A 27,094-nucleotide genomic window follows, 5' to 3' on the forward strand; every position below is an offset into this window, starting at 1 on the left:
TAAAATAGAGCTGTAACACTGATTTGTTGGAGAGCTATAACACAGTCTATCCAAGACCTGAGAGCTGTGACTCGCCGAGGGGGCTTTAATGTCAGTCACTCCAAATCTTTGTTGTGATAAGACAAAGAATTGAGGAACATATACTCGCGTGACATCTATGGTGCCGTAACTCGGATATAACCTGGCTGAAACCTCCGCGTGGAAGAGGCCAAGCACAGCCGGAGCCCAACTCAGCGAAGCTCCTGCGGTAGAGGCGGAACGCAAAGAAAATCCAGTGCAGGGGAAGGCCCATCATGCTGGAAACCGGGACAGCGGAAAGCCCACGTGGCCCAGTCTCAGATCCCAGAAGACCTCCAGCTAAGGAAAAGAATGGCTTCCTAGCTGGCTCAATGGTAAAGAATCTGCCTGTCAATGCAGGAGACCCTGGAGATGCGGGTTTAATCCCTGGGTCAGGCAGATCTGCTGGAGAAGGGAATGGCAACTCACTTCACTATTCTTGCCTGGAGAATCCCATGGACAGAAGAGCCTGGAGGGTTACAGTTGGGAGAGCGGGGGTAGGGGGCAGCATGGCGGGGAGGGTTGCAAAGAGTTGGATGTGCTTTAGTACTCTTGCCTGGAAAATCCCATGGACGGAGGAGCCTGGTAGGCTGCAGCCCATGGGGTCTTGAAGAGTCAGACCCAACTGAGCGACTTCACTTTCACTTTTCATTTTTACACATTGGAGAAGGAAATGGCAACCCACTCCAGTGTTCTTGCCTGGAGAACCCCAGGGATGGGGGAGCCTGGTGAGCTGCCATCTATGGGGTCACACAGAGTCGGCCACGACTGAAGCGACTTAGCAGCAGCAGCAGCAGTAGTGACTAGCACACAGCACACACAAGCAGAAAATGAGAGGCAATGAAAAAAAGGGGAATTGAGTGCAGTTTTCCACTGAGAAATCACACACAAGCCAGTCTTGGGATGATGGTTGCCTGAAGATCAAATAACAATAAAGTCTGGAAGATGAAATTTCGAATTATTTGGCAAAAAAACAAGCTAGTGGCTTTGTGCTTTTCACCTGTTCACATGTCATGCTGAGCTTTACTCTTGGACTTTATTTTTTTTGAGACTAATCTGAAAAGTAAAGTGCTGTGTGTTTTTCACAGGAATGATGCTGTAAGTAGAATGCTAAAGGCCTGGGACTGTGGTTTTCAGCAAAGTAAATCAGCTTGTGTCACAGTCACGATCATTTATTTTTGGCTGCACTGGATCTCTGTTGCTTTTTTTTTTTTTTTGCACAGGCTTTCTCTAGTTGTGGCGAGGGGGCTGCTCCTCATTGTGGCGCAGGGCTTCTTACTGAGGTGGCTTCTCTCGTGGCGCACAGGCTCTAGGCTCACGGGCCCTAGAGCTTTCGGGTTTCAGTAAGTGCAGCTCGCAGGCTCGGTAGCTGTGGCTCACGAGCTTAGTTGCTCCGCGGCCTGTGGAACCTTCCCAGATGAGGGATCAAACCTGTGTCCCCTGCATTGACAGGCAGATTCTTATCCACTGCGCCACTAGGGAAGTCCTGGTCATGTTCATGGAAACATCCTTGTTTACAGTGATGACTGGAAACATCACTGACATCCAATAAACATTCCCTGAACAATTCACAGCCAGATGCTGGGTGGAGGCAAAGCTGTTTCATGTATGTGTTTGTGTGTGCACGCATGGTCAGTCACTAAGTCGTGTCTGACTCTGCAACCCATGGACTGTGGCCCATCAGGCTCTTCTGTCCATGGGATCTTCCCAACCCAGGGTTTGAACCGGTGTCTCCTGCATTGGCAAGTGGATTCTTAACCACTATCACCACCTGGAAAGGACTCCAATTTTATCTATGACTGTGCTCTAAAAAGCCAACCAAGATAATCATGTAAGGAGTAAAATAAAATAACATAGAGTTTGAAATAACACCTGGAACCAGAGGACTGACCAGTCAGGAGCCACTAACGATTGACGAGTTACAAAGGCGATATTTGCTTGAAGGAAGAAGCAACTCGAGACTGGAGGTTCTACAGTTTTACGAGTGAAAAGTGGGTGATGGGAAGAGACTAAGGAGCTGCAGAGAGGGGTCACCGCCAAAACGAGAGTGCAGAAGTGAGACTCCCCTCCCGCCATGGGGCTGGATTCCTGGCGTACTTGGCCATCGATCAAAGTGGTCATTAAGAGTTGATACGAGGTCATTTTAAAAATCCTGAGTGGAGAAGCCTATCGTCTTATGGAACAGGAGCAGCATCGCTTAGAAAAGACTCCCGGAACCCCAGGCAGCTGGCACTGCTGGGCTCCTGCTTTTGAAGTGGTGAGGCCACTCACTCTCCCTGTGGTGTCCGGTTGCATCAGTTAAACTCCAGATTCCACAGGCCCAGAATAGTTCCAGGAAGGTGCTCCTAAGGACAGCTGACAAGGGTTCAGATTGTCCCTAGCCACATTAAGAGAAGAACCTTCAGACAAGAGTCAAGGTTTAAAGACTTCTGATGGGTGTGAGATATGGCAGAACTGTTTCTACGACAGTTACTAAATGTGCAATCACAAGAATGTACTTGCACACCACTGTTAATACTTTGAAAATTGTTGGTTTGAGTCTCTTGTTAAGTAGCAATTAAAAAGCTGAAAGCATAAACCAAAAAATTTCCCAAATGCTAGCTCAGGCCATCATCGCTTTTTAAGTGTGTGTTTTCCAAGGTGTGTTTTCTTGAACCCTGGTTCTATAGAAGGAACACTCCAGAAAATGAGCTTGTGCTCCGTCGCTCAGTTGTGTCCAAGTCTTTGGAACCCCATGGACTGGAGCCCACCGGGCTCCTCTGTCCCTGAGATTTTCCAGATAGGAAGGCTGGAGTGAATTGCCATTTCCTTCTCTGGGGTATATTTACCACCCAGGGATTGAACTGGCGTCTCCTGTGTTGGCAGGCAGATTGTTGACCACTGAGCCACCTGGGAGGCCCCAGGAAGATGATCTCACAGCCAGGTAGATCCGGCAGTTGGTGGGTTTCTGCACTGCAGGGCTCCGAGGGCATTTAACATACTGATGTGTGTTCGAAGGAGGGTGTGTGGTCTGTGGCCTCTCCCTTCTGTGGACCTGCCCAGGACTGAAAAATGTGCCGCAGCTGAGGAAATGCAGTTAAGTTACTGTTAATGAACAACTTGTTTGACATTCTATGCAGCAAACAGGTGCTTGGTGAGAAGTGACGTTATACATCCATAATGAGCAATGGAGGTAAATACTCTTTAGATGGCTAGGGAGGGGATCAGAAGCCAAGCGGATCTATGTTCTGGCTAATAGAGAAAGGGTCCAAGTCATCTTTGTCAAAAGACGCTCTTTCACCTATTTCTAAGGGAGTTAACCCTTTGGGTGAAGAAACTGTAATGGCCTCCCCTGAGGGAGTTCCTTTGAGAGAAGTGACTGAGTCTTCTCAGGACCTGCACCTCCCGCGCCTCCCTTTGCTTCTGCATATATAATCAGACTCAAGCCCCAGCAGGCCTCAAGAAGTGAGCAGCTCTGCGCGGCACACCTAAAGAACTGTATGATTTTTCCGACTTATACGGCCAATTCCAGGGTGGGGTGAGAATGGATACTATTAATGGATGTGGGCTAGTGGTGGAAGCAATAGCAAGTTGGATCAGGCTGGATTTATTTTTGTTAATTTTTTAAAAATTTATTTCTGGCTATGCTGGTTCTTCGTTGCTGCGCGGGCTTTCTCTGGTTGCGGTGAGTGGGGGCTACTCTCCAGCTGCAGAGTCAAGGCTTCCCGCTGTGGCGGCCTCTCACACTGTAGAGCCCAGGCTCTAGGCTTGCGGGCTCAGTAGTTGCCCTGTAGCATATGGGGTCTTCCCACACCAGGGATCAAACCTATGTCCCCTGCACTGGCAGGCAGACTCTTTGCCACTGAGCTACCAGGGAAGCCCAGGCTGGATTTACTAACAGCTCACTGAGCAGAGATTCTTTTTTTTTTTTAATTGGAGCCTAATTACTTTACAATATTGAGTGGTTTTTGCCATACATTGACATGAATCAGCCATGGGTGTACATGTATTCCCCATCCTGAACCCCCCTCCCACCTCCCTCCCCATTAAGCAGAGATTCTGTTTGTTTTAGCGTGAAAAATGAGAAATGGTTCTGATAGTTAAGTTGGCTGAAACACAGGCTGAGAGTTGGCCCACACGAAGGAAGCTGAAATGACAGAACTACCTTGTATACTGTAGGCGTATTCATCATAGGGAGACTGGAATGTTTCGTGTGAATTTAGGCCTGCTCACCCGCCCTGGGAGGGTCCACAGGACACACTTCTCACCTGTAGCCCACCGGGCTCCTCTCGCCATGGGATTTCCCAGGCCAGAAGACTGGAGTGGGTTGCCATTTCCCTCTTCAGGGTAGTAATACAGTACTTTATTTATTTTATATTTTGTCAGCATGATGTGTTTTATTTATTTTTGAATGTCTTGACCACCCCCTGTGGCATGTGGGATCTTAGTTCCCCCAACCAGGAAGCACTGGAAGCACAGATGCCCAACCAACCATTGGACCAGGGAACTCCCTACAGTATTTTTAAATTAAGGTATGTACTGTTTTATTAGACATAACGTTATTCCACACTTAATAGACTATAGCATAATGTAAACATAACTTTTATGGGCTTTGGGAAGCCAAAAAGTTCATATAACTCACTTTATTACAATATTTGGTTCATTGCAGGGGCCTGGGACTGAACCCACAGTATCTCTGAGGTGCGCCTGTACTTAGCAACAGGCAGAATCCCCACCATCACTTGTGGAGTGAGGCTTATTATGAAAAACCAAGTGGAAATCATGAGAACTGCCTCTACCCAGGAAAATGTACACGGAGACCAATACCGCATCCCCAGAGGGACTGCAGAGATCAGCGCCACCATCAGGGCCTTAGAGATGCAGAGGTGCTGACCCCACATTTCTGTTCAACCCTCATTCTCTGCAGAAGACAGGTGGGTCACGGAGGCTGACTTTCGTTGTTCAGTCACTCGGTCGTGTCCGACTGTTTGCAACCCCAGGGACTGCAGCACACCAGGCTTCCCTGTCCTCCATCTCCCAGAGCTTGCTCAAACTAATGTCCATTACATCTATGGTGTAATGTCCATTACATCCTTCTCCTCCTCTGTCATCCCCTTCTGTTGCTGCCTTCAATCTTTCCCACCATCAGGGTCTTTTCCAATGAGTCAGCTCTTTGCATCAGATGGCCAAAGTGTTGGAACTTCAGCTTGAGCATCAGTCCTTCCAAGGAATATTCGGGGTTGATTTCCTTTAGGATTGACTGGTTTGATCTCTTTGCAGTGCAAGGGATTCTCAAGAGTCTTCTCCAACACCACAGTTCAAAGGCATCAATTCTTTGGCACTCAACCTTCTTAATGGTTCAACTCTCGCATCCATACATTACTGGAAAAATCATAGCTTTGACTGTACGGACCTTTGTCAGCAAAGTGATATACTGTCTAGGTTTGTCATAGCTTTTCTTCCAAGGAGCAAGTGTCTTTAATTTCATGGCTGCAGTCACCATCTGCAGTGATTTTGGAGCCCAAGAAAGTGAAGTCTCTCACTGTTTCCATTGTTTCCCCATCCATTTGCCATGAAGTGATGGGACTGGATGCCATGATCTTCGTTTTTTGAAATGTGTGGACATGGGTGATCATAAACTGATTTTCATTGGTGACTGGAGGTGGTGACTCCAATTGCAGCTGCTCTTCCATGTGGTCTCATTACTTGAGCAAATTACACATCCCCTGGTTCCTGGTTTACAGCTACTGATCCAACTAGTGCTTTTTCCTTAATACCTGTTAGTTAAAACCACAAGCAGCAGTTTGCTTTCAGTTGGCCAGACCAGAAATATTCATTTACTGTCCTGCTTCAGGTGTATCAACTCTGCCACGCAATGTAATTACAATTTGGTCTGCAGGGACCTTGATCACCTTTTCCGTCCACAAAATATCCCACCGGCTGAACACTGATGATAAATGGGAATTCCACCTAGTGAGCAAGAAGTAGTGACGGTTAAGACATTTGCATTGTCAGATGGTGGGAAATAAATTCCAAAAAGAGTCAGGGGCCTTCCATCTCAGTGAAATTTCTAGTGATGCAATGGTTGGGTGTGTGTCAAGATAGGTTTTTTCAGACAAGTTATTGGCATCTGGCCCCTCCTACAGCCAAAGAAACCAGGTGCAACATATAATTGTCCTCTGGATTTGGAGCAATGTCGTCCTCATTTGGGCGTGTCACTCCTGGCTTATTTACTTTCAGGCCCAAGTGACCTGGAAAGCTGCCTGTTTTGAGTGGGGTCCAGAGCAAGAGAAAGACTGGCACCTGCTATTCGCTGCAGATAAATCCCTTGCCTTCTGAGTAACTGCTGAGCCATTGGATTTACACCTGCAATGACCCTATTTCCAAAGAAGTTCACATCCCGAGGTTCTGGATGGGCACAAACTTGGGAGGCAATTCAACCCACAACAGGGAGAAGCGCTTCCCGGAGACACGATGATGATTCCATCAAACTCGTAGCTCAGCTCCCTGGCCACTTCGGGCTCTCATGCCTCCAGAATCAACAGGCAGAGAAGGGCATTATCCTATTGGCTTGGCTGGTTGAATCTGACTATCAAGAGGAGACTGGGCTACTCCTACACAAATGAAGATAAGGAAGAACATGGGAATGCAGGAGATCCCTAAGGCTACCCTGCCTGTCGATGGAAAATCCAATGAAGGCAGGACTACTAATGGCCCTGACTCTTCAGAAATGAAGGTTCGGTCACCCCAGCAACCATGACCAGCTGAGGTGGCTGCTGAGGGTGTGAAATGGGTAGTGAAAGACAGTAGTTGTAAATAGCAACTACATCTGCATGACCAGTTGCAGAAATGAGGCCTGTAATTATGAGTATTTCTTCCTCATTTTGTTGTGCTGTGTTGGTAGCTTCATACACAAACTTGTATAATATGGATAGATATATCGTACATATAAAGTAAATATTTTTGTCTTATCTCCTTGTCATGTAACATAAGATGAATTAAAAATAGTTAGCTTTACATCACAGAATGTTTTCTTCCTTTAGCCACGTGGCGTGTGCGGTCCTAGTTCCCTGGCCAAGGATCAGCAGGGTTCCCTGCAGTGGAATCACAGAGTCCTAACCACCAGACCACCAGGGAAGCCCCCTGCATCATGGGATTTAAGTTACCAGATCTCATAGAGAAGAGTGACCATCAACCAAGGACTTGGCATCCTCTCCTGGGGAAAGGATCAGTGTGTTTGGATTATGGGCGGGATAGTCACATCACATTCCATGGAAGCAAGGCTTTGTCACTGACTTGATCTGGAGGTAAGTGTGGTTTAAGATTGTGAGGGTACCTAGCTGATAAAGGGTGGACTGAGCTAGGCCCAGTTATTCAAACACTAATCTAGGTGTTGCTGGGGGGTTATCTTGCCGATATCATTAACACCTACAGTCAGCAGACTTTAAGTAAAGGCGATTATGCTCTACATCTGAGTTGACCTCATCCAACTAGGTGAAAGATCGGAAGAGTCGGACTGAGGTTTCCATTAAGCCTGAGGACCGCAGCATCAGCTGCTTCTCAAAAGTTTCCAGCCTGCTGGTCTGCCCTAAAATGTCAGACTCACCCAACCAGCCTCTACAATCACATTAGCCCATTCCTTGTAAGACAGAAACAAGCAAATAATTAATCTCCTATGAATTGTTTCTCGCTAGAACCCTGACTGATAAAGGGTCCCAGCTCTGGAGGTTAGGGGTCCCACTCCTCAGGCTTATGCACCATATTGGCCAACGGGGGTTTGCTGCCAACAGACCGTGTCACTTGTTTAGAATCAGGCGCCTCCCTAGGCTCTGCCTGAGACCAAACCCATATGGGGGCCACTCCTTACAGGCTTTGCTCTGTGCCTCGCCAGGAAGGTTTCCTATTCCCAAAGCGGCAGGGCAGGCTTGTGGGAAAAGGTAGAAGCAAGTTCTCCACTGGAAGCAAGTCCTTAGGGTGGGAGCAGGGGGAGATAAATGGTAGCTGTCTCTGACTTGGCACCTCCGAGAGTGACTTTGCCCATGGTGGTACCCAGGGATCCAGCAGCAGCTGACTTTGTGCTGCCTCTTGTATTCACGCAGGTCTGAGTGCGCAAAAGCTTGTGTTTCCTGCTGCATAGCTGGCCAGCAAGCACGCAGGCAGGCACATGCCACGGGGTCAACACTCAGTGGTGTACTCAGGGCCTTCCTAGTGGCAGGTGTGCCTGCCCTCATGGAGCTCACACCCTGGCAGGACCACGAAGACGAAACAAGGGAACCAGTGGACCCAAAACAGCAAGGACTGGGGCGGGGGAAGCATAGCAAGAGAAAGTGATGGGGTGAGGGATATTTTAGAGTGGTGTGCTTGGAGAAGTTCAAGTGGTTAGACGGTGGTCAGGGAAGGGCTCTGAGAGGTGATACCTGAATGATGAGCTGGAGCAAACCAAGCCAAGATTTGGGGAAGAGTTGCCCAAGTGGCAAGAAAGGCAAGCGCAAAGGCCCTGAGGCAGGAACAAGGTCCGCAAAGCCACTGTCTTAGAAGGTGGCAGGTGGCTGGCGGTGAGTGAAGGGGGGTGGTGGGAGAAGGGATCCAGAAGCGGGGGGACGGATCACGTAGGGCCTCCTAGGCCTTCGTAAGGAATGTGTGTTCTAGCCAAAGTGAGATGGGATCCATTGGAGGACTCACAAGGGAAGGAACAGTGCGGTCTGATGGCTTACAGTTCAAGGAGCTGGAATTTCATGGAGAAAGAGGGAGGAGAAATGATAGACATACAAGGGGTATAGGAGGGAAGGCTGCTCCACTGAGAGCCGCAAATCCAAGGTCAGAGCAAGGAGGTGAGGGCATGGAGCAGAGCGCCCGTGATGATGGAAGCGGGTGGAAGGATATGGGGACTGGGAGGACTAGGGGATAGGGTGCCTGAGGGGAGCCGCGGAGGGTGTCTCTGTGTGGGCTGATGCAAGACGCCACCACTAGGTGGCGCTGGAGGCAACCAGGGAGGTGTTTGCAAGGCTGAGGCCGCAGAGGTCGTCGCAGGGAAGGGCAGAGGCTGCAAGGGCAAGAGAGCTGGTTTGAGCCCTAGGGCCTCTACAACCGGAGCCCCTGCTTTTCTTCATCCATAACATAGACCCCCAGGGACATATAAAACTGCTCTGCCCACCACATGGGGGCCATAAAGCTTGAAATCATGCCTCCCTTGGATGGGTGTGCAGAGCTAATCTAGAGGGCCTGTCCCACTGATAATCTTAGGAACAGTGTTATTTTTCAATATATTAGATAAGCGCATTTTTCCACTTAAATAGGGATATGAAGTTCCCTTTTGAAATACATTTAACTTAAAAAATTCCATTTAAAAGGTTAAGTAAATAATAGTCTAAAGCCTGTGCAGAGAAGACAGAAATCATAGCAGTTGAATGATGGAGGCCAGGAAACACTAAAAGCTTTGTGACATATAGCCCATGGGGAATGTTTTTTTCTTAAAAACATTTTTTTTTAATGTTTAAAAAAATATTAAGAAAAGACTTGAATCCCAGCGCATGCGTTTGTCTGTATCGGGTGGCTCCCGCGGGTGCAAGTGCGTCTCGGAGGAGGATGTAGCTGGGGGTGGTATCAGCCTGCGTGTCGGTGGCTGGGCGTTCACAGCCGCGTGCACATGCACACATGGTTATTTTCGTGTGCCAGCAGGTTGATTTGTCTGGGTGGGTGTATGGGTACAGGTGTACAGGTGTGTGCACGTCGAGCTACAGTTGTGGCACTGGGCTGGGCCGGAAGCCTGGGGCTGGCTGGTCACCAGCCACCAGCGGGCAGCAGGTAGCCGGACAGGGCCTTCGTCAGGCCGGGTCCCCTCTGTCTGGTGCGTGAGGTCCTCTGAAGTCCCTCTCTACCCCGTCCCCACGTCCCCTGATAGCCCCAGGCTTCTGCTGAGAGCCCCAGTGGCCCTGGCGGAGGCTTTCTGAAAGTCCTAGGACTCAGAAAGGAGAGCTGTTGTAGGTGGTGTGGGACTCGTGGGGTCCCTGAGTGGCTGGCATCCGATTTCTGGGGGCACAGCTGGCTCTTCTGCTGTCTGGGCTCTGGGTCTCTTCCAGGGGTGCTCTGTAGCTGTCTCCCCTACTATCAGCCCCAAGCTTGTTCAGATACTGCTAAACCCTTGGGCTCGCCCCTGGCTTTGTGGGGAGTAGGTCATTCTGAGGCTCCCACGTGGGCATCACAGGGGCGACTGGACCCTAGAGCCCTTCAGCTCTGCCCCGCCTCCAGGGCCACCACCCTCACGAACAGGAGGAGCAGCCCGGGTCAGCCCAGTGGTGGCAGTGACTAACCCAAATCCCCTGTCCTCCTCACAGTCCTTCGGTCCACAGGTATGTAGTGAGGTCCTACTATGCGCTGGGCACAGCTGCAGAAACTCACCTCCTAGCGATGGGCAGCTTCCTCCCTGCCAGCCCTGAGGACTGAGGCCTCGCTGGACCAGAGTGTATTAATGCCCAGCAGCTTTCCTCCCAGCCTGGCGAGGAGGAGGAGCCATGATGAGAAAACAGCCGACTGTGGGCCAGGCAAGCAGTAAAGCCTCTAATTCTCCCACCAACACTAGGAGGTAGGTACAATGTGCCCATTTTATGGTTGAAGAAACTGAGGCTCTGAGAAGGTGAGTGATTTACCCAAGTTGTACAGCTGGTGAGTAGCCCACCCTGGGAGCCACACTCAAGTAGTTCACTTGCGTTCAGAAATTCCATTTCTTTAGAGATCCCCGTAGACACAGACGTTGTGATGGAATATGAAGGAGCAAGTCATTCTCCCGGGACTCAAGAGTGACAGTCTCGCCCGTCCTTGCCCTCGCCCCCACCGCAGGGGACCCAGTTAACAGTCTCGTGTGTGTCCTTCCAAATAGTCCGATATGGACCTACATATATCAATACATAATCCAGGTCCGGGGCTGTCATCATGTCCGGTTTATAGACACTTTCCTCCCTCAATGACACTGCGGGAGACAGTAACACCGCCCGGCCCCCTCTCCCCACCAAAAAAATATTCCCGTCCTAAGCCCGGGCTGACTTCTTGCACTGACAAAATCAGCATGACGTATGATCCATTTATACAGAAGGTCCGGAGTACGGGGGCTGAGGGTGGAGGGTGACTGCTTGTTGGGTGTGTTGCTAAAAATGGTCTGGAGTGTGATGTTTGCACATACAACACTGTGATGGTTCTAAACATCCTTGAACTGTACGTTTCAAAATGGTACATTTTAAGGTATGTGTATTTTACCAGGATAAAAATAAGGAGGATTAAATGAGATCATGCAAAAAAGCATATAACTCAAAAATATAGCTGGTATTATGATGATTATTAAGAGTTTAAGATGCAGGATTCTAAGTTTGAAGGGCTGTATTTTTCAAATTGAAATATAGTTGACTTAAAATGCTGTGTGGGTTCAGGTGTACAGCAAAATGATTCAGTTAACTTTACATATATATGTATTACATATATATTACATATATGTGTATATTGACATATTATTTTTAAGATTCTTTTCCTTTATATGTTTTTACTAAATATTGAGTATAGTTCCCTGTGCTAGAGTAGGTCCTTGTTGTTCATTATTATTTTATTTTATTTATTTATCTTTGGTTGTGCTGGGTCAGGAAGCAACAGTTAGAACTGGACATGGAACAACAGACTGGTTCCAAATAGGAAAAGGAGTACATCAACGCTGTATATTGTCACCCTGCTTATTTAACTTCTGTGCAGAGTACATCATGAGAAACGCTGGGCTGGAAGAAGGACAAGCTGGAATCAAGGTTGCCAGGAGAAATATCAATAACCTCAGATATGCAGATGACACCACCCTTATGGCAGAAACTGAAGGGGAACTAAAAAGCCTCTTGATGAAGGTGAAAGAGGAGAGTGAAAAAGTTGGCTTAAAGCTCAACATTCAGAAAACAAAGATCATGGCATCTGGTCCCATCACTTCATGGGAAATAGATGGGGAAACAGTGGAAACAGTATCAGACTTTATTTTTTGGGGGTCCAAAATCACTGCAGATGGTGATTGCAGCCATGAAATTAAAAGACGCTTACTCCTTGGCAGGAGAGTTATGACCAACCTAGATAGCATATTCAAAAGCAGAGACATTACTTTGTTAACAAAGGTCCATCTAGCCAAGGCTATGGTTTTTCCAGTGGTCATGTATGGATGTGAAAGTTGGACTGTGAAGAAAGCTGAGCACCAAAGAATTGATGCTTTTGAACTGTGGTGTTGGAGAAGACTCCTGAGAGTCCCTTGGACTACAAGGAGATCCAACCAGTCCATTCTAAAGGAGATCAGTCCTGGGTGTTCATTGGAAGGACTGATGCTGAAGCTGAAACTCCAGTACTTTGGCCACCTCATGCGAAGAGTTGACTCTTTGGAAAAGACTCTGCTGCTGGGAGGGATTGGGGGCAGGAGGAGAAGGGGACGACCAAGGATGAGATGGCTGGATGGCATCACCGACTCGATGGACGTGAGTTTGAGTGAACTCTGGGCGTTGGTGATGGACAGGGAGCCCTGGTGTGCTGCGATTCATGGGGTCGTGAGGAGTCAGAACTGAACTGAACTGTGCTGGGTCTTCACTGCTATGCATAGGCTTTCTCTAGTTGTGGTGAGTGAGGGCTACTCTTCATTGGGGTGCCTGGATTTCTCATTATGGTGCCTTGTCTTGTTCAAGAGCACAGACTCAGTAGTTGTGGCACAGACTTAGTTGCTTCATGGCAAAGTGGAATCTTCCTGAACCAGGGGTCAAACCCATGTCCCTTACATTGGCAGGCAGATTCTTAAACAGTGGGCCATCAGGAAAGTCCTATGTATTTTATATGTCTTAGTCATTCAGTCCTGTCCAACTCTTTACGACCCCATGGACTGGAGCCCACCAGCTCCTCTATCCATGTGGATTCTCCAGGCAAAACTACTGGAGTGGGTAGCCTATCCCTTCTCCGGGGGATCTTCCCAACCCAGGAATCGAACCAGGGTATCCTGCATGGCTGGTAGATTCTTTATCAGCTGAGCAAACAGGGAAGCCCATTCTATATATATAGTACTGTGAATTGCCAGTCAGTTCACTCGCTCAGTCGTGTTCAGCTCTTTGCGACCCCATGGACTGCAGCACGCCAGGATTCCCTGTCCGCCACCAACTCCCAGAGCTTGCTGAAACTCATGTCCATAGAGTCAGTGATGCCATCCAGCCATCTCACCCTCTGTTGTCTCCTTCTCCTCCCACTTTCAATCTTTCCCAGCATCAGGGTCTTTTCCAAGGAGTCAGTTCTTCACATCAGGTGACCAAAGTAGTGTGTGAATCCCAAATTCCTAATTTAATCCGTCTCCTTCAAAGACAGATTTTTTTTTTTTTTTGCTTTGGTTTTGGTGTTGGTTGGTTGGTTCCATTTATTTTATTTTACTTTCTCATCCATTATCTCTGGGCCTCTCACGCTCCCCTGCCAGGCCCCTCAGCAGCCAGCTGCCATAGAGATGGGCACGCCTCTCTCTCCACTGCAGGCGCAGCCTCAGCTGTCACCACCCAGGCTGGGCGGTCACTGCCCTCCACCCACCCCAGGAATGGGAAATGAGCGGCGGCCAGGAGAACAATAGCGCACCAGGAAGTCTCCCCTCCTGGGAAATGGGGCCGATTAATGCAGCTCCCAGGGCCCAGCCGTGTTTGGGGTCCTGGGGTGTCCTGGGCAAAATCTCTGCCCTCTGACCCTGCTCTGGTGAGGCCGGTGGGCACAGGACTGCTCATCAACCTCTCTCGGTTACTGTGGGTATGTACCCCCCAAGGGCCTGATGCCCAAGGGAGAGACATAGGCTTCCCCTGGCTGGGCCTTGGGAATCAGTGAGGCCCGTGAGGGGGCTGGACACGCCCTCCCTTTAGGGACAGTGTCCTGTCATACCCTTGCAGCCCTGGCTCCCTGCCTGAGGACTCTGCGAAGGAGGAATCGGTCATTTGGTCTCACATGCGAAGGGGAATTCTTGGTCCCAGCTGTGATTAAAACACTGTATTTTATAGTTTTTTTTTTTTTGAAAACACATTCATGTGACTCAGAATTCAAAAGGCATGGAATTCCCCTACCCCTTTCTCCCAGCCACCCAGTTCCTCCCAGAGGCAGCCCATGTTTTTAGCATCTGTACACCCACCCAACGGTATTTGTTCCTGTCAAGCAAAAGCCAATATATAGAGGTCCTTCTAGAGCCCACTGCCTCTATCTCCTTGGCTGCAAAGGGCAACAAGCATCCCTGCCCCATTCAACAGATGAGGAAACTGAGGTTCAGAGAGAGCCAGTGACCAACCCATGGTGACACAGTGAGTGAGTCAGGGGCCAGCTCGACCCCCTCTCTGACTTCCAATGTGTGCTCCTACCCCACCCCCACTCAGGGCTTGGGAACTTGTAAAAGCCCTGTGAAAAGAATACAGGCCTTACTGTCTAAGTCCTGCCTCCGATGCCCATCTGTTTGGACATCTAGAATATGTTATTGTACCTCTCTGAGCTCAGATCCCTTGCCTATAAAATGGAGATATTTGATAGCTCCTTGCAGGCTTATCATAAGAACTGAATAACATAAAGCATGTAAAGACCTCAGCAGTCGGGAAGCTCCCCCGGAGAAGGGAATGGCAACCCACTCCAGCATCCTTGCCTGGAGAATTTCATGGACAGGGGAGCCTGGTGGGTTACAGTCCAGGGGGTCACAAAGAGTCAGACATAACTGGGCAACAAATACTATAGGCTCATCATAAGAACTGAATGATATAAAGCATGTAAAGACCTCAGCACAGCACCTGTCTTTTCTACTCTCTTCAACAAGCATTTGTGGCAGGCCTACTATGTGCCGAGCACCTACTATGTGAAGATCCAGTGCAGCCACAATCCTGGCTCAGAGAGCTCACAGCCTAGCAGATCAGATAAGAGCTCAGGATATGTGGATGTTATTATCCAGCAAATAGTCACCTCTCTTCCTGGTTCTGTGAAGTGGGGGTGAGACCGCTGTACCCAAGTCTCCCCCAGAGTCTGTATCTCCCAGTGGAATGTGGAACTGTGACAGGAGGGGCCAGCATCTTGTTCCCCACCCTCTGTGTCCCTGCCAGGGGTCACGTTGGTGACCAGATGCTCACCACATATTTGTGGAATGAATGTGCAGGGGAAAAAAGACTTGGGAGAGGAAAGCCCATCCCCCCAACACAAACACTGAGATTGCGCTAGGATGGGGGGATGAACAAGTGATGTGATCTCCTTTTCTATGACTTTTGACTGTTCAGACAGCCATTTTATGTTTTTTATGTGTATTTATTTATTTGGCTGCCCTGGATCGTAGTTGTGGCATGCAGGGTCTTCGATCTTTGATCTTCTTTGCAGCGTGCAGGAACCTTAGTTGTGCCATGTGAACTCTTAGTTGAGGCGTGTGGGATCTGCTTCTCCGACCAGGGGTCGAATACAGGCCCCCTGCATTGGGAGCACAGAATCTTAGCCCCTGGACCACCAGAGAAGCCCCTGCGTTTATAAAATTAATGTGATTAATATTGAAAAGTTGAATGGCACAAGAGCTCATCCAGCTGAACGCTGTTATGTGTCCAGTGACTGGTGCGGGTGAGAATTCAGAAGGGGAGGGGCTGGCAAGGACGAGGTGCCCCGGGAAGGCATCCTGTAGAGGGTGGCCATGGAGACTGAGACATTGGCACTAGGGGCCCCGATTGATGTCAGCCTGGCTCCTGTCACCATCGAGGATGTGCGGTTAAGCTCAGTGGGGCAGAACGCCCTTCTCTCAGCGTGTCCTGGGCCTCCTGTCCCCGCTGGACCTAGACACCCCAGACTTTCCGAGCTGCAACTGTGAGGTGCCAGGTGAGTGCCAGTGCCTCCCTCCATGTGTTCACGGGCCCATAGAGCTCCTGGCGGTGGAGGCTGGGGGCACTGGGATGATGGGTGTGCTGCCAGGCCTGGGTGTGGCAGGTATTCACTCAAAACATTCAGACTTGTTCCCTTCCTATCTCTTAATCTTCTGGACGCCAAGGACATGGGAACCCAACTGGCAGGAGTGGTCCAGACACCCCCCAAAACTCTGATTCCAGGCTACTCTAATGGCAAAAAGAACTTGAAGGGTGCCAGCAAGGGGATGGGGGTGCACTCCAGGACAGCACCTGCCCCAGAGACAGGCTGTCAGTGATGGCGGAGGTTTGGGAATCTCCAAGGAGGGCAGGTCAGCGGGGGTGAAGCAAGAGCCTGGGGGGGCGGGGGTGGGGGGAGGCCCTCCCACTGGCTGCTGTGTGGCCTTGAGCCACGCACCTCCCATCTCTGGGCCTCAGCTTCTTGCAAAACTCAATAAGGGAGGCTAAATACTGTGGTCTCTAAGGCAGAATACCAAAGTGTGAGACGTGTACTTCTGGGGGGATGCAAGATAATGCCATCCGATACACAGATAAAGCATTAAATACCCTATATTCCAAATCACAGGCTTTCCTGGTGGCTCGGATGGTTAAGAATCCCCCTGGCAATGCAGGAGACCGGATTTTGATCCCTGGATCAGGAAGATCCCCCGCAGAAGAAATGGCAGCCCACTCCAGTAATTTTGCCTGGGAAATCCCATAGACAAAGGAGCCTGGTGGGCTACAGCCCATGAGGTCGCAGAGAGTCAGACATGACTTAGCGACTCAACAACACATTCCAACTACAGCAAGGAAAAAGGTCTCAGTGCTAGAGTATCTTGAAAACCCACTAAGCTGTCTCACTTTTTCAACTGTTTTAATTTACATCCAGTAGCATGCTTCACAGGGTCATTGTCAAGCAAGAGTATCTGGCAAGAATTAAATATCTTTATTGTCATTATATGTTAACCTCTTTGCAAATGAGAGGTAAACTTTACATTTACGTACATTTATTTAAGTAAAAAAGAATGGATTTGTTTTAAAAAGTATTAAGCAATTATCCTTGGACTGCGAGCAGATCAAACCAGTCCATCCTAAAGGAAATCAACCCTGAATATTCATTGGAAGGACTGGTGCTGAAGCTGAAGCTCCTATACTTTGGTCACCTGACGCAAAAACCAGCTCACTGGAAAAGACCCTGATGCTGGGAAAGACTGAGGGCAGGAGGAGAAGGGGACAACAGAGGACGAGATGGTTGGATGGCATCCCTGACTCAATGGGCATGAGTTTGAGTAAATTTAGGGAGATGGTGAAGGACAGGGAAGCCTGGTGTGCTGCGGTTCATGGGGTCGCAGAGTCGGACACGCCTTAGCGAGTGAACAGCCACAGCAGTTATCCAGGTACAAAGGAGATGGCAAACATCATAGTGCAGGTGGGGACGAGCAGGAGGTGGGGACTCTGGCTGGAGGTCCGCCTCTGAACCTGAGAGGAGGCCAGCGGGGGCTGCTGCACTCAGTCAAGAGGCTCGGCCTCAGAAGCGCATCGCATCCCAGGAAGTTGTACGGACACCAACTCCAGGCGGGTCTGCCTGCCCCTGCCGCCCTCCTGCCCCCAGCTCTTCTGTGCGGTGCCTGCACCTGCCCCGTGGGCATCATGTGCCGAGTTAGCAAGCCTGCTTTCTTGGAATGTAAGTACCCCTACCATTGTGCTTGCGTCTGCCTGTCCATCCATCTGGGTGTCCATCCAGGGCTCCCCTGGGGGGCACCCACTGAGAAGGAGACTCCCAGCTCCGAGGCAGGGGCTGCCACACTGTAGCCTAGAGGGAGGACGGCCCTCTTTCTCCTGACCTCACTTTCAAGTCAAGCTCTTTGGTGAGAAGGTGCCCTAGTGGCTGAAAACAGCCAGATGTGAGAGTTTGTGTTTGCCTGAAACTCAGGGGTTTTCGGGGCTTCCAGTGAAGTTTGGAGCAGGGCCAAGTGGAGGGTCAGGTTAGAGGGTGAAGGTTAGGAGGTCAGTGTGTATTTGGTAGGATCAGGGGTTGGCGTGAGCCCAAGCTGGAGAGGCTCTGTCACTGACTGCTGTGTGACCTTGGTCAGCTCCCCTACCTTCTCTGGGCCTCAGTGTCTTGCTCAAAACAATAAAGGCATAAGGAGGCTAAATGCAATGACCTCTAAAGTTTGCGTCCCAAGACTACAGATTCAGTTTGAAGTTCGGGCAGGGAGTGTCCTAGCAGAGGGACAGGTGGCTGGACTTAGTGCCTGGTTGATTCAGAGGCTGCATTTTGACTAGGATCTTAGGGTTCCAGTGTGTTGGGATCCTGAAGCTAGGGTATGACCAGGATCTCGGGCCAGGGTCAGAGGTCAGGGCTCTCTCTACGTGCCCTGAGCATAGCCATCTAACTTAGGCCAGAGTGAGGCCCAGTCCAAACCCTCATCCCAGAGAGGCTGAGCCATGGCCAAGGACCCTGTGTGACCCCTCTCCACTACCCTCCCTTCTCATGAATGAGAAGAGCACCAAGGGGATTCAGACAGCTTCCAGCAAGCCAGCTACCCAGATATCAAGGGCAACGGGCCATGACGATCCTTGGCCAAGTCAGGTAAGGTCTGAATCAGACCTGGGGTGTACACAGTTGGGGATTGGTGGGGTGAAACCTGAGACTAGCCCCCAGCCCCCAGAGAGGAAGGACAGTCAGGAGAACTCAGGCTTCCCCACCCGACTTGGGGGCAGAAGCTTGGTATTGCAACCCCATACCCCCACCTAGCTTCTTCAACCTATTCACCACCCCCTCCCCCCAAGTAGCCCTAATGGGGATTTATTGTAGTGTATTGATCTCTCCAACAGGCCCAATAAGATTCAGACCTTAGAAAGGCCCTTTCTCTTGCCTGCAGACAGGGTCTTTCGGGTATAGCAGGGGGCAGGGTTGTGAGATCTCTTGGCAAAATGAGTCTCCTAGATTTACCTGGGCTGAGGGTGCGCTATGGGCCAGGCACCTTTACAAACAATGCCTCCTTTTATCTTCAGCACATCCCACTGCTGGCCCTGCTTACTGAACAAGGAAACAGGAGCTCAGAGAGGCTAAGTAGCTTGAAGGTCACACAGCAAGGCTGGTTTAGATTCTAACCCAGGTCTGAGCACTAGACTTGGCCCCTGGAACAAAATACATCCACCTTCTGGGCCCCTTAGGCTACACGGGAGCTTGGGTCCACTTCTGTGTGTATGAGGCCTCGCGGGGTGGGGAAGATACTGTTCTGAGGCCTCGAAAGTGAAAGTGAAGTCGCTCAGTTGTGTCCCACTCTTTGCGACCCCATGGACTGTAGCCTACCAGGCTCCTCAGTCCATGGGATTTTCCAGGCAAGAATACTGGAGTGGGTTGCCATTTCCTTCTCCAAGGCCTTAGGTTTGTCCTAAAACTAACCCCGCCCCTCCCATGCCAAAAGCAGGCTCAACAAAGGTGGATTCGGAAAACCGTCACCTGGATAACCAGGTGCTGAAATCTGTGTGATCATTTTACTACCACTAGGGGGCGCCGGCGATGCTGAATGCCGCTGTGTCTTGTGAGGAAAGCACCTGCCACCAGCAGTTGGAGAGGGGGTGTCCCAGACCTAGTGGTGATGGGGGGAGGGGGGCGGATCCAGAGGGGCTGCCCTAGCCCTTCATTCTCTGTGCGACCTCTGGCTTCAGTTTCCCTTCTGCAAAGGGAGGATAAAGGCATCCTAGACCTACAGCACAAAGGGTGAGAGCTGGCAAATTTGCCCTCAGAACTTACGAGATATTATCCTGAATAAATCACCAGCAATTCAATAAGGCCAGACTTCCACAGAATAAATTTCGTTAATATGCAACTTAGCCAAAGTAAACATTGGTGGAGCAGAGATTGCATGTAATTAACCGTGATTGATATTAGGTGAAGCTGCACTCAGCTCCGGGAGGACAGGACAGGGCTTTGCCCACTGCGTCCCTGGGCAGTGCAGGATGGCAAAGACTGGGGAGGTGACAAAGACACCAGCTGGCCTCGTCCCAGGCCCCGTGACACCCTTCCCTTCTTCTCTTTGTTCTAGCATCCAGAGCAGCCACCTGCCCATCGCCAGCAGCCAGGTAGAGCTGGTGGAAGACAAGTCCATGGGTGTCTCCATTCAGAACACATCTGTGATCTTCAAGGGGTCTCTGAGGTGCTGGGGGGCAAGCTTTCCCAGGGTGACCACAGCTCCCTGGCCCTCTCTGGGCTGAGGGCAGAATAAAGGTCCCTGGCTCTTTGTATGCTGAGTTAATCAGTCTATAGATTTTGAAACTGACTCCTCAGTTGACCAACACACAACTGACTGTGAGTCCTACTCCTTCTGGGAAGGCAGGGAGGCTGGACTCCAGGGCTGCTGTGTGGCTCTGACATTTAGCGATTGGTTATGGTCAGGCTATGGCAAGTGGCTTCCCCTCAGGGCTGCAGCCCGACAGGCTGTGTGACCTTGGGCACTTCACCTAACCTCACTGAATCTCAGTTTTCTCATCTGTAAGATAAGGGTGATAACAGCCACCAGCCCATATGGTGGTTGTGAGATTTGAGTGAAAAAACTGCACGTAAAACTCTTAAGATTATACTTGGCCCAGCTGGTCCTGATTACTACTGCTGTGATCACCCTGGTGCCCCCCAGCATGAGCATGCTCAAGTATTTTTCAAGCAGCAGTAAAGATCGAGTGAAGGCTGAGAAGGAAGAAAGAGGTTTGGCGATCTAGGACTCCTCCTTTCCTAGGGTCACTTCCCTTCCTTCCCATGCAGCCTTGGGTTAAGAGGGATGGATCTCCCACAAGGCCTTCAAGATTGAAGGCAGGAGGAGAAGGGGACGACAGAGGATGAGATGGCTGGATGGCATCACCGACTCGATGGACATGAGTTTGAGTAGGCTCCGGGAGTTGGTGATGGACAGGGAGGCCTGGTGTGCTGCAGTCCAAGGGGTCGCAAAGAGTCGGGCACGACTGAGCGACTGAACTGAACTGAACCCTGTGCAATGAAGAAAAAACTACTCCGGACTCAGTTTCTCATCTGCCCAACAGCGACATCACGAGGCCATTGAGAGGAACTCAGAACCTGGGCCAGTTGGTGCAGTGGTAAAGAACCCACCTGCCAATGCAGGAGGTGCAAGAGACGCGGTTAAGATCCCTGGGTTGGCAAGATCTCCTGGAATAGGAAATGACGACTTGCTCCAGTATTCTCACCTGGAAAATTCCAAGGACAAGCTACAGTCCATGGGGTCGCAGAGAGTCTGACACAACTGAGCAACTGAGCACCAAGACAGGAGGAGAAGGTGATCTAGAGGCAGGAAGCGCTATCCTGCCCCAAACCTAATACAAATACAAGTCAATGTTTGCAGGACTCGCTACTAACCAGCTACTTGACTTAGATTAACTGTGGAATCCTCGCAATCACCCAGCAAAGAAGATACTGCCAACACCCCCATTTTATGGCTGAAGAAACTAAAATTCAGGGAGTCAAGGGAGACTTCCCCCACCCTGAGCTGAAAAGCAGAAGAGCATAATTTGAGGCTGAACCATCTAAATATCCCAAGTCCCTGTTTGTACTACATCATGACTGCTCCCACACGGAGTCTCTACGGTTGGCTGGCAGAGCGGGGGGTGGCCAGGCTGAGGGATGTGCCTGGCTCATTGGACCCTGGCACATAGTAGGTGCTCAGTGAACAGAAGCAATAAAAAATATTCATATCACATCTTCTTCATCCATTCAACAGTCAATTGGCAGTTACGCTGCTTCCATATCTTGGCTATTGCAAATAACACCGCAGAGAACATGGGGGTGCATATTTTTCTGAATTAGTGTTTTTGTTTTCTTTGGAAAAAATACCCAGAGGTGGAATTGCTGGGTCATATGGTAGTTCTACTTTTAACTTTAGAGGAATCTCCATACTGTTTTCCATAGTGGAGAAGGGGACGACAGAGGATAGGATGGTTGGATGGCATCACTGACTCAATGGACATGAGTTTGAACAAGCTCCGGAGTCAGTGATGGACAGGGAAGCCTGGCGTGCTGCAGTCCATGGGGTCGCAAAGAGTCGGACACGACTGGCTGCTGAACTGAACTGAGCTATGTCAATTTACATTCTCATCACACTGCGCAAGGGTTCTCTTTTCTCCACATCCTCTTGAGCTCATTTCCAAATTTTCATTTTTCAAATCTATCCATCCTTGCCTTCCCTGTGGAGTCCTATGATTTCATGTGGCGCTATTTCTTTAATCATTGAAAAATTAGTTCCTGTGTAGTGTCTTCCAGGTTGCTCTATTATATCAGAGCCTTGGGGTGCTAATCCTCTTATTAATTGTGTTTGCTAGCTCTCTCTTGGGGTAAATGGTTTCCTTTGTTTGTGATATTTATTTTCTTAGACGCTCAACTTTAGTGGAATTTGGTTTTTCTGTGGACAGACTCTGCTCCCTGAATCACCTACATTTCCTTGAAGAATAATTTGGCAATTTGACCTGCCAGGGACCCCCAAGGTTACATCATTCATTCATTCCTGTCTTTGTAGGTCCATTTCTCAGCTCAGGAAGTCCTGCACCATGCTAGCAATATAGATGCATACACGCTTCAGAAAGGCATGTGCACGGGCTCAGGTTCTCAGGTTCTCTCAGACCCACCCCAAAACTTCCTGCAGCTTGCTTTGGTGGGTGAAGTCATTTGGTTTCCATTTAACCAAGAGGAGGTATTTTCACTCCTCATCTTGTCTCATTTCTCTCCCTCAGACAATGTTAAAACCCCAACCCAGTTTGGTCTCAACCCACAACCTGATGTTCATCTCTTTGGATCATCTTAATTACAGCATTAACTCTCATTTCCCTCTTCATCTTTAGTATCTGGGATTGTCCCTTTCTTTTGTTTGAGCTCAGCTGTGTATTAAATAAAACCTTTTGTTGCAAGGTACCCATTGGTTTGGGACTTCCCTGGTGGTCCCGTGGTTAAGACTTCACCTTCCAGTGCAGGGGCACAGGTTCCATCCCCGGTTGGTTTTATTTAATATACAGCTGAGCTCAAACAAAAGAAAGGGATGATCACAAATACTAAAGATAAACAGGTCAGGGAACTAAGATCCCACATTCCTCGTGGCAAAAACAAACAAACAAACAAAACAAAACACCATACACAACTGAAGCAACATTGTAACACATTCAATTGTTGTTTAGTCACTAAGTCACTCTTTGCAACCCCATGGACTGTAGCCCACCAGACTCCTCTGTCCATGGGATTCTCCAGGCAAGAATACTGGGTGTTGCCTTGCCCTCCTCCAGGGGATCTTCCCGACCCAGGGATCAAACCAGTGTCTCCTGCATTGGCAAGCTAGTTCTTTACCGCTGTGCCTCCGTGGAAGCCTGACAAATTCAACAGAGACTTTATGTGCTGTGCTTAGTCACTCAATCATGTCCGACTTTGCGACCCCATGGACTGTAGCCCACCAGGCTCCTCCGTCCATGGGATTCTCCAGGCAAGAATACTGGTGTGTTGCCTTGCCCTCCTCCAGAGGATGTTCCCAACTCAGGGATCAAACCAGTGTCTCCTGCACTGCAGGTGGATTCTTTACGGTCTGAGCCACTTTAAAAAAGTACCTATTGGTTCAATTTTTTGATGGGGAGAGACCTCCCTGAGCCCAGACCGACAGTCTGCAGATCACAGGTCCTGCCCACCTGCCCAGGTCACCTCGGGCCACACATCCCAGTCCCTGGCCACCTACCCATCCTGTGCACTGGCCCTGTTCCCAGCACAGGGCTTTTGCACATGCTGTTCTCCTGGGGTCCAGAAGTCCTCCCCCTCTTCCGTGCTCCATCTGATTTTCCTTATCCTCGGGGAAGGCCTCCCCACACCCTAACTAGGTGAGGTTTTCTCTCTAAGACTCCCGAACCACAGCCTGGTGCATCTGTCGTTTAAGACACTCCTCAGGGGCCGTTTTACATTTAGGTCTGGGATTATCTGAGAAACCTTGAGCCTCCTGAAGGTAGAGACCAAGTGTTTTGAGCTCTGCTCTGTCCCCCGCCTCTTCTCCCAGGAATGAAGCATGGTCACCGTGTCATGAATATTGTTACACAAAAGCAACGGCAGCATCTTTTGCAGAGTAACCATGTGCGATTCCTTCTCTTTATGTGGATTTCCTCATTTAATCTTTGCCACAACCCTTGGAGGTAGCTACTATTATCATCCCCATTTTACAGATGAAGAAGGTGAGGCCCAGGAGGCCTTTTTCTAGACAAGAGAGGTGGACAAGGCAAGGGATTTCTTCCCTATCACACAGGTGAGAAAACCAAGGGCCAAAGAGAGTAAGAGGGTGCCCACATCACTGGCAAATTAGCCATGGGGTGACCTGGGCCCCAGGCACTCCTCCGGCGGCTTCCTCTTTTCTCAGCCTGGGAACGCTGGGTCAGCTTAGGCCCTTCCATCTCCAGAGGCAGATGACCACAGTGGTTCTGATGGGCCCCCATCCGGGCCATGGGACCCCCTCTGTGTCTCCCACTGTTTTCCCACAGCATCCTGTCAACCAGGCCCAGGCAACTGTCTTCAGCCTCAAGATGCTCAAGCTCTCCTATGAGAACAAGAGTATCATGGCTCCACCATGATTGTGTAAATCCCCTCCTGACACCCAGGCAGCAACTTCTTGCGGCTTTCACTTCAGAAGAGTTGAGGTGGGTAGAGATAGAGGGAGGCGGGGAGGCTGGAGGGTGGCAATTCCACCCACACAGATGGGCCTCTGAAACCTCCAAGTTCTTCTCACTGCCCCCTGCTGTGACTGGTTGTGTTTCTAAACTATGACTATCCTCTTGATCATCTAAATTGTACAAGTCACGGATGGGGTACCCCTGATGGGGAGAGGGAGGGGAGTTGACGGTTTTAGTAATATTAGATTTCTTAAGCTGAGTGGTAGGGCAGGGGTGTTTGTAACACAGATCCCCAAACCACCGCCCGTCTCTATTAGCGCCACATGACTCTCCAAATCCAGAATTCTGTGGATTTTAGAAGGTAGTACAGGGCGCGTGCACACTAGGTACATTACAGGACACGCCCATGGGATCACAGTGGCGCCCTACGGTCAAGCCCACTGATATTCTCGGCACATGAATGATCACATGCGGCAAGATAAGTACTGTATTAATATCATAAACAGCCTTCCATCCAAGTGGTCAGGTTTGCTGACAGAATGTAAAAAATCTTGCAGCCTTCAGAGCTTGTTTAATTTTGTCTTGTAAATGGGATTGACAGTCCTAGTGGTGGCGTGTGAGATCTTTGATCTTCATTGCAGCATGGAGGAGCTTTTAGCTGCAGCATATACTATCTAGTGCCCTGACCAGGGACTGAACCCAGGCCCTCTCCATCGGGAAGTGCAGAGTCTTAGCCACTGGACCGCCAGGGAAGTCCCTTCAATATCTCTTCAGGCATGAAAATGACAGCCAACTGTAATGTAGGCACATGGTGGAAAATAGAGAAAAGTATAAAGAAAAAAACTCACCGCGCTCACTCACAGCCATCACCCATTTGCCATAACTAAGAGATCAATGTGGGTTCTTTGCTTTTAACCACATTCCAGACTTTGAATTTCACAAGTTTTTTTGCTGATATACTTTTTCTGTCCTAGGACCCAATCCAGGTTAGCATATTGCCTTTAGGTTTTTTTTTTTTAATCTTTAAAAATTTTATATTATTAAATTTTTTTTTAATCTGAAAAGTTCAGAGTCCTCTAACAACCAGCTGTAAACCCCGTCCCCCAGAATGCCCATCTTTCCTCCTCGCCTGACTTTTCTCGGAGCCCCATCTTATTTCTGGCTCCTCAGGACTTCCCTTCTTGCATTTGAATCTGATTATGGACATCATGCTTTTTAGGAATCTGTTAACCAAGACTTGGGTGTCCTGGAGTGCTTCCAGAAATTAGTTTGAAGCAGCTCTTCAGGGGCAGAGAGAGTGCCAAGCAGATGTGTCCCGGCCAGGGGAGAGCAGTGCCAGGACTGGGGCAGGGGGCCGCAGGGGGAGGAATCCCAGGGTGGCTGAGGGAGGGGTGGTTTTCTGGGAGGTGGGCAAAGGAGTTGCAAATCAGGCCAGGAGTTAGGTCGAGATCATGTCAAGGAGACTTAAAGGCCAGAAGAAAGGAGTAGAAGCACCTAGACAGCTTTGGCGTGGGGTGTGGAAGGACATTCCTTGGCTGCCACTGGTGCAGAATGGCTGCACTGGGGAGGCGGCAGCCTGAACCTTTGTTAAAATGATGAGAGAGAGTAGTGGCCCTCGAGGGTCCTTCGCTGCACACAGGGAGCTCCAGAGGCTGAGAACCAGGACGCTTGCTCACGGTCACATGTCACATTCATGTCAGAGTCCATGTCTGTGGCCCCAGCATTTTTGTGTATCGATGGATGGGTTTCCAACAATAGCTATTTCGTTCTTACTCTGGGCCAGGCCCACATAGTTCCTGACTTCATGAATCATATAGCTTAGAGGGCATGGGCAGTGATAGACAATAACTAGCCAAACAAAAGACTGTAACCACTCATTGTGCCTGGAGCTATGAATTAGGCAGGTGGTCAGAGAAGGGGCTTCTACAACTCATAACCCCAAATTAAGAGGCCATTTGAAAGTCATCCAGGGCTATGGGTCTCAGACTTTGGCCTACATCGGAATCCCCTGCAGGCGTGGTTAAAACAGATTCCTGGGCTCATTCTCAGTTTCTAACTTGGTGGGCCTAGGGTGGAGCCTAGGGTCTGCATCTCTAACAAGTTCTCTCCCAGGTGGTGCTAATGCTGCTGGTTGAGGGGCCACGCTTGGTCTCCGGAGTATAAACATGCAGTTAAATCCATTGCCAGCAGATGACATATCACTTGGCGTTGCTGATGGTTTCATTTCAGAGGTGGAGGAAGTGAGCCATCTGGGGAAGTCCTGGTACCCGTTCAAACCTGAAAGAAGCTGCTGAGAATGTGGATAAGTGAGAATCCAGGAGGGGAAGAGCCACGTGACCCCCCAGCTGCAGGTCCTGGGGAACTCCCTTCCGTTTTCAGACGACTGATGCTAGGCTGACCCCAAGAGTCCCTGGGGCCCACTGCTCCGGAAACCTCTCCCATCGCTCACCATGGAGAGTCAAGGGTCCTGGGCTTGTGGGTTGCTGTCTGCTCTGAGGAGGGCCCCCTCTCACAGTGAACCTGGTTTCTTCCCCTCTACCCCCACTGCC

General features: G+C 49.7%; 2 long non-coding RNA genes across 2 annotated transcripts; both read left to right on the forward strand.

The window, feature by feature from the left end:
* Window positions 1-1,523: 1,523 nt before the first annotated feature.
* Window positions 1,524-10,577, forward strand: LOC138418477 (uncharacterized). The gene is made up of 5 exons (XR_011248598.1): window positions 1,524-2,314; window positions 4,423-4,568; window positions 4,706-4,970; window positions 7,080-7,343; window positions 10,371-10,577. It is a non-coding gene; the product is annotated as an uncharacterized lncRNA (long non-coding RNA).
* A 4,491-nt stretch (window positions 10,578-15,068) lies between these two features.
* LOC138418478 (uncharacterized) lies at window positions 15,069-21,619 on the forward strand. The gene is made up of 3 exons (XR_011248599.1): window positions 15,069-15,882; window positions 16,492-17,589; window positions 19,961-21,619. It is a non-coding gene; the product is annotated as an uncharacterized lncRNA (long non-coding RNA).
* The last annotated feature ends 5,475 nt before the right edge of the window (window positions 21,620-27,094 follow it).

This window comes from Ovis canadensis, chromosome 14, assembly GCF_042477335.2.
Source record: "Ovis canadensis isolate MfBH-ARS-UI-01 breed Bighorn chromosome 14, ARS-UI_OviCan_v2, whole genome shotgun sequence".
Lineage (NCBI taxonomy): Eukaryota > Metazoa > Chordata > Mammalia > Artiodactyla > Bovidae > Ovis > Ovis canadensis.